The sequence below is a fragment of the Silene latifolia genome, chromosome 3 (assembly GCF_048544455.1).
Source record: "Silene latifolia isolate original U9 population chromosome 3, ASM4854445v1, whole genome shotgun sequence".
NCBI lineage: Eukaryota > Viridiplantae > Streptophyta > Magnoliopsida > Caryophyllales > Caryophyllaceae > Silene > Silene latifolia.
The window spans coordinates 139,117,932-139,125,664 of NC_133528.1; the positions used below are offsets into that span (position 1 = coordinate 139,117,932).

At 40.8% G+C, this 7,733-nt stretch overlaps 1 long non-coding RNA gene across 1 annotated transcript; it reads left to right on the top strand.

The window, feature by feature from the left end:
- Positions 1-2,797: 2,797 nt before the first annotated feature.
- Positions 2,798-5,818, top strand: LOC141646329 (uncharacterized). Its single transcript, XR_012545511.1, has 4 exons — positions 2,798-2,982; positions 3,082-3,149; positions 4,059-4,144; positions 5,579-5,818. It is a non-coding gene; the product is annotated as an uncharacterized LOC141646329 (long non-coding RNA).
- Positions 5,819-7,733: the final 1,915 nt, after the last annotated feature.

Below are 7,733 nucleotides of genomic sequence, written 5' to 3' on the forward strand. Positions count from 1 at the left end.
AAAGAAAAGAAAAGAAACAATGCCTGCTACCGCTGCTACCGAGGCGGGAGGAAAGAAGGACTCAGCCGGCCCTCCATTCAAGAAGGTCCAGACTGGTACGGATCTAACCCACGGCTCGGATTTAGCCGGTTCTTTAGGCATTCCTGATGATAGGCTGTCTGACATGTCAATGAATGTTGACATGGATGCTTTGTCTGAGTTTTTTGTAGATCAACCGTCGTCGGCCGTCGCTCTTACTGAACGGCAATTGGGGAAGAAACCTGTGCAGGCGGGCGATCAAAACGTCACCGTTGACTCTTCATCCCAGAAGGTTTCCCCTGCTCAGCTTGTGGCGGAAGGCGCAAGGTTGTCCAAGAGGCTGGCGAAGTGGACTGAGCTAGCCGGCGCTCATATTATAGAGCAAGAAAAGGCCGTGGCTCAATCCGCTCCTGAGGTCGAACGGCTTAAGCTTGAGCTTGCCGCTACTAAGAAGGTGGCCGGGAAGGCGAAGCTGGACCTCCTCGATGAGCGGAAGCTTAGGGAGGATGCTGAGAAGGCGGTCTTGGCTGAGAGAGCTGATGCCGCTAAGCTGCGGGAGGAGAAGGACAAGCTTGAGGTCGGCTATAAGACCATGGTTGAGCATAGGGAAGAATGGAAGTCCCTGCATGGCGCCGAGGCGAAGGAGCACAGGAACACCAAAGTTGTCCTTGCTCAGAGGGAGAAGAACATTGAGACGCTCCAAACCGTCATCATCTCTGGCATGTGTGCCCAGTACCGGGACCAGGCTGAGGATGCTGCCAGAGATGCAATCAAAGAGCTCTTTCCCGAAGGGAACTTCCCGTGGCAAGATTTTGACCGTCTTCTTGATGAGAAGGCGGCTGCTGCGGAGACAAAGGCCGCGGAGGAGGTAGAGGCGGCGAAGGCCGCTGAGGAGGCTGCGGAGAAGGCGGCCCATGCTGCAAAGGTGAAGGAGGCCAGAGAGGAAGCTGAGAGGGCTAAGGCAGATGAAGCTGCCAAGTTGGCTTCTGGGCTGCCCAACGCTGGTGATGCTGCTACTGCCGCCGGTGGTGAGCAGAAACAGGCATAGGGAGACGGGCGGTCGTCACCGGATTCACCCGGCATTTCGGACAGCTTCAGCTGTTCGGGGGCCAATTATTGAGCCTTTCCTCCCTGCCAAGCTTTTGGCGCTTCAAGTCTTATGTCTGTAACTTTTTGTTGTACCCGTTGTTTTTTTTTGTTAAACTTTGGTAGGTTGTGTTTAGGCTATCCATATGGGGACGGCCGTCGTCTGTATCCTCTTTCACTTGTAAACATTTTCAATAAAGTTTGTTTATTTTGCCTCCATCCAGCTGTTTTATTACGTTTCAACATATTGAGTGATATTTCGTTTTTTCTTTCGGCTTGGCCGAGGCAGCTAGAAGGCGCCCCCAATTGTACTTAAACGTTTATCAACATGTTGGCATGTTGGTCGCTTCCTCCTCCACGCACGGTCTTAGCCGAGGTGGTCAGATTTGCGCTTCCCAACCACCGTTGTGAACATGTTAGCGTATCGGTCGATGTGTCCCCGTCGCTCCAGGCCTTGGCCGAGGTAATCGGGGTTACGGCTCGACAGCGTTCGTATCTGTCGACATATTGATCGCTTCCTCTTCCAGGCCTTCGGTTGGCCGAGGCTGCCAGATTTGCGTCTCAACTGTACTCATACGTTCTTAAGCATGTCGGTCGATGTGTCCCCGTCACTCCCGGCTTTGGCCGAGGCAATCGGGGTTACGGCTCGACAGCGTTCGTATCTGTAGACATATTGATCGCTTCCTCTGTCAGGCCTTCGGTTGGCCGAGGCTGCCAGATTTGCGTCTCAACTGTACTTATACGTTCCTAAGCATGTTGGCCGCTTTCACGAGTCTCAACTGCTCTTATAGTGACTGCCCGGGCTTGGCCGTGGCGTCTGTGTTGGCATGACTATGGAGGGGACAAGTACTTTGATGGAAAACTTGGATCATTCTTCATAAGGTATAATCATGCGTTGGGGTGCCCACAACGTTCTTGGACACCTCCGCCGCTATACGAAGTATTTCCTTAGATTGTCCGTGTTCCAATGGCTCATTAGAGGAACACCCTCCATGTCTGTCAGCCGGTATGTACCCGGCCTCATTTCTTCAACCACTTTGTAGGGCCTTCCCAGTTGGCCGTCATCTTTCCATGGACGTTTCCTTTGTTGGTGGCGGCCTGTAACACCCCGTATTTTATTAAGTTGGATAAAATTCTTTTAATTGCTATTTTGAATTTAATTACATCATTTAACGATTTATATATTTATGCTTAGCTAATTAATTAATTTCATCATAATTCGATACGTTAATTTTAATAATCATTAATAAGTTTATTTAAAGTTAGTTCGAGTTTATTGAAATTAGTTCGGGTTTATTTATTTAATAATTTCCGTTTCTTTACGAGTCCTTATGAAAGTTGTTTTAAGTAAACCCGAGATGGATTTTGGGGACAAAACCGTCCAATTAGCTATTTTGAGCTTATTTCACTAAAATAGCAATTTTTATTAATATCCGTTAGTTTCGTAAAAATCGCTAATAATTTCCGATTCAAGTTGAGTTTATTTTATTTTCACTCATTAAATTTATTTAATATTAATTCCGTTTTATTACTGAAACTTTTACTAAAAACCGATTTTTATTAACTCGAGACGGTTTTAAAAACGAACGAAATTACTTAACGATGAAGAAACGTACGTATAATTAGAAGCTAGCAAGCTAGCTGGTGTATCATTATTATTAATTATTACTAATAATATGTTGATGTTGTTGACCCGTCCCCACCCCCCTCATTTCTTCATTCTTCATTTCCGTATCAACCGCAGCAACAACAATCAACAGCAACAACATCAGTCCGTCATTTTCCGATCATTCAAACCCCAGATCCCGCCTCCATTCTCAACCAAATTCGATAATTTTTGTACCATTCTTTTCCCCTTTCCTTCCTCCTCCTTTTAAGGTAAGAAAGTCTCCTTTTTGTAGTGGTTTCGTCTTTCGCCGTCTTATAAAAGTGTCGTCTTTTAGCTTCTTTATTCCGTTTTCTTGCCCTTTTATGAAGGATTCGAAGACCCGGGGTGAGGCTCGTGCCTTGTGGACCATTTATTCGAAGAATAAGGAGCGTTTAAGGTAACTATTTTGAGGCCGTGTACTCGTGTAGTAGCAAATTGATATTTATAATGATGAGAGCAGCCATGAGGTTTGATTATTAGTACTTGAATTTGACATATTATATGGCTAATGGTGTCATAAGGTGGTTTTTAAGATGAAACTGGATTGTGAAGGGTAATACACGGCTGGATTGTTTAGTACAAATCATGAATTGGAAAAAGTTAATGGTGATTGTTCTTCTTAGCTTCGTGGGTTATGAATTTTGCAATAAGGAATTACTAATGGTTAATACTTATTATGATAGTTAATATTTTTTTATCAGTAAGTTAATTTTATTATGGAGAGACGGGTTTAGTTGTTAAATAATTGGAGATTGTTTAAGATAAACATGAGACTAATTAGGTAGGTAACGTTTTCTTCAGGGTTAGTGTGGTGTTGTTGACATGTTTAATGGTCTAGTGAATCAGTGATGTGTGGCTAGGAGATTAAGCAAGTAGTATTACTGGGAAAGATTAGACATAAATTTGTGTGTAGGTTTGAAACGAATAGGGATATTGTTTTCATTATGATCTTTGGATGAGATGGCGATACTATTATTTATTCGCGTCTGGCCTTGTTAAGTAATTGAGTTGTGTTTGAAGTTATAAACCCGTCCTATGGACTGGTTGGTTACAGCTGATTTTGGGTTATTATGGTGGCTGTTTGGGACTGGGCAGTGGCTGCCTGGCCTAGGCAGTGGCTTGGGTGAGTGCAGCCTTAGCCATAGGTGGCTGTTGAGGCGGAAATAGGGCTGCCCAAACGGTCCTCGAGTCGTGGTTATGGATTTCTTTAGGCGCCTAGTTTAGTTCATTTGAAATAATTATATTTCCGACTTATATTTTATATAATGATAATTCGTTAATATCGTCCTTTCACATAATTTTTTAGGTGGCTCATATGTGGTTGAAGAGGAAGAGTAATTTTGGGTTTTAGAAGCTTTCTCAAGTTTTTACTTGTCTCTTTGCTAGCGTAAGGTAACTATTCCGAGTTACTCGACGAATTAATGTCACATTAGTAGTTGATGTTGTGTTTGTTGTTTGATAAGTGTTTAGGTGATTGATAATTATCACATGTTAGGATAGTTTATAAATTGAAATTGTAATTAATAGGCTCAAAATGAATTTTATAGTGATAAGTGTAATGTTTTGATGATTGTCCAAAACCGAGCCTTAGTCCCTTTGGATCGATGCGATGTCGAGTTAATTGAGTGATTGGTCACCGCAATTTAACCCGCACTGTCGCAGGGCTGGGGTTGCGGGTAAAAATTCGGTTGAATGAATTAGATAATCGGCCTTTTTCTTGTTTTAGGCCATTTATTATATCTTAGGTTCACATGTATAGTTGATTGTATTTAATAGTATCTTATATTGTAGAAATGGCCCTAGTTTCCCCTAAAGCCTTTTATATTGTTATAATTGCTAGGATTGGAAATTAGTATTGAATACTTATTGAGGAACTGTTGGGATTGTATGCTGTAAATAGACATTTATATAACCTTTCACATGATAGAATATTAGATTTTATGTTGATAAGTAGGACTTTTTGCCCTCTTAAGGTTAAGTGGGTGTCTTACTTGACTTGTGTGGTGAGTCTTGAGTGGTGTGGGCTAAAGTATTCAAGCTGGGACTAGCTGTGACTAGGTCCTAGGTGAGTATTTCGGCCTCCATCATAGATAGGTCTTTATAGTCTTTGACGAGTATATGTTCACTGCTTGATAGCCTTTGTGTTCCTGACTAGTGGATGTTTATCCAAGTTGGGGCATGACCTCAGGTACTAATTTTGATAGTATGGGGTCAGCTTAAGTACTAGCCGACCCTTCGGTGGTGTCCTTAGGGTACTCACTTCACTTTGTTTTAAAAAAAGTTGTGAGTCTTGGGTGCGGTGGTGTGTATCCGCATGTCTAGGTCTGCGCAGATTTTAGGCTAGGGTTGTGTTGTCTCTTGGCCATGTTTTCTTAATAGTAACCGCTGAGCCAAGATACCGGTTCGATTACCTTCCCTACCTCGTGGTATAGACTTGAGTTACAAAGTGACTATTGACGGGACTAAGAACTTATGCCTGTCTTTGATATATTGCCCTTTCTTGTATGGTGATTCTATGAATCATAGAAGGTGAGATGCAAGCCGGCTATGGTTGATAGAGTTTGGATTCCTGGATGTTAAGTGATTCACATGATAGTGTAGTATGAGTCGGTCTAGTATTCGCATGCTAGGACTATGTGTTGTTATATTTTTGTTCACATGATAAGCACGATTGCCTTAGCATCTATATGCTAAGGCTATGTGTGATTCGTATTCATATTCTTATGTTTACATGTTATATTAATTATGACATTTCGTGGCTGGGAGAACTCGGAGTTACTCCCCACTGACTGTGGCTTTCGTATTTGTATAAAATGCGAATGACAGGTAGGTGATGCATATATGGGGTACATGGACGAGCTAGCGAGCAAAGTAACCTTGGGACCTAGACTGATTTTATTTCATTGTGACCCTTAAACCCTTTTTATGTCACATACATTTTAGGGACATATGTCTCCCTTTTCTATTTTGGGTTTGTATCTTTACTTTTTCTTATCATTAGCTATGTATGTAAAGTAGTTCATTAGCATTGCAGGTTTTGGCACCCGCTTCTGGGAATGTTGGAAATGTTGTGATTGGTTTAGAAAATTTTTGAAATGACAGGTTTTTGGCTAGTTGAACCAATTACAAACATATCCTACCGCTTTTTCGTAGAATTACGTGTTTACTTTTCCGCGATAAGTAAGGGTGTGTCAGATTGGTATCGAGCATATTTGCTCCCGACGCACGTTTGTGCACCCCACTATAAATAACTTGACCTTAAAATAATAAACTTGAGAGACGGGTAGGATGGGTAGATTTAGGATCTTATGTTGTAGTCTCTTTGTGTTTGCTCTTTGTTAGGTACTAACCTGTTTGTTGATTGTCATTTAATAATTGTTGCGTTTTTGGATCAATGACCGTGAGCTTATCTATAGCTAATGGAATTATTACCCTTATTATAAAAAAATTTTGAACTAAAGGTTTTGGAAATATTTTAATGTTTTTCACTGGTTGTAACGTCAATTAGTGTTAAAGCTTGTTATTGGAGACGTCTGATAATTAGTTTTATCATTTGTTGGTGTAAAAATGTATTTTTATGTCTTTGAATTGGAATATTGATGTTCTTGAGTGATCGCCAAGAGTATCTCCGTTCCATTGAAAGGACACTTATATTTTGCGAAGATCAAGATTTAGTGCCTATTGCTGAGGATTGAAGATTTGTTCAACCTTTGAAGAATGCTTCTACTTCCTTGAAGATGTTTCTCGTTCTTTTTGTATCTCGCCTTATTCTTAATCTCTTGGTGCTTATCCTCCTTCTAAACTCCCTTCTGTTTTACTTTAAAAGCTACGCTTGTACTCCTAACTTGTCTTTTGTTCCTTGCTTATCCTCCCTTAACGCCATTTGATAGTACTCTTTCTTGTGAGGAATGTTGACATGGGTTGGAAAATTCGACTTTTGAGGAGCTTGTTTGTGTCTAACCCTTAACCCTGGCTTTGAGAAGTCGTGATGTTAGAAAGACTTAGGTAAGGTGATGAGACATACTTAGTGATTCTTATACCTAGATCCTTGATAAAATGAGTACGTTGGATTGGGGGATTTTGTGTGTCAAGTGTGAGTTGCATTGGTTACTAAGGTTATGGAACATGGCATTGTTGTTTATGTTTGGGATACTAGTGCTTAGGGCTTGACTTAAAATGGATGAAACTGAATGGTGGATTTGAGGATATAGGATTGACTAAGTAGTCGAGTTTGTGATTGGCTTCCATAATTACTTTGGTTATGAGGGTTTGATAATGTATAAGTTACCGTGGGAGAAATGTTAAATGTGGGATCATTAGTTGGTTTTAGTGAGTGATATTGATTACTACTTGAGGTATGGTATGAGAATGAGAGTAAGCTACATTATTGGGAAGTTTTAGCACTTGTTTTAATAACTAGAAAGGGTAACGGTATGGTTGACACCAATTGTTAGGTTAATGAACATAGTTTCAATTTATGGTTTTAGGAACTTTGGGGTGATAAAGTGTTGTTACAATTAAGACCTTGTTTCTTGGGAATTTGATGGTAAGTAAGTTTTAGGATGTCAAATTTGAAAGAATACTCCTTGGGATGTTGATGACCATAATGTATTGGTGATGTGATTTGGTATTAGTTGGCTCTTGAGAGTTCTTGAGTTGAGAGAGATTTGAGTATCTGGCGTTTCCTTGTTGTCTAATTTCCCTTTCTCCTCGATCATAAGCGTTACCGTTTATACCTCATTTCCTCGCTTCATCTTGCTCCTCCTTTAAGTTTGACACTCGTATCTTGTGAAACTCTATCTTTGACATACTTGTAATTTTGACTTCAATTTTTACCCTATGAAAGTCATTATAGCTCTTTTGTTGGTTAAGTTTGAGCTCTCTTAACATACTTTGTTTTTATGCTATCTAAGTTACTTTCCTTTTTGTACAACTTCCAAATTTTCAAGCTACCAGTTTCGATTCATTCTTAAAAGTTTAT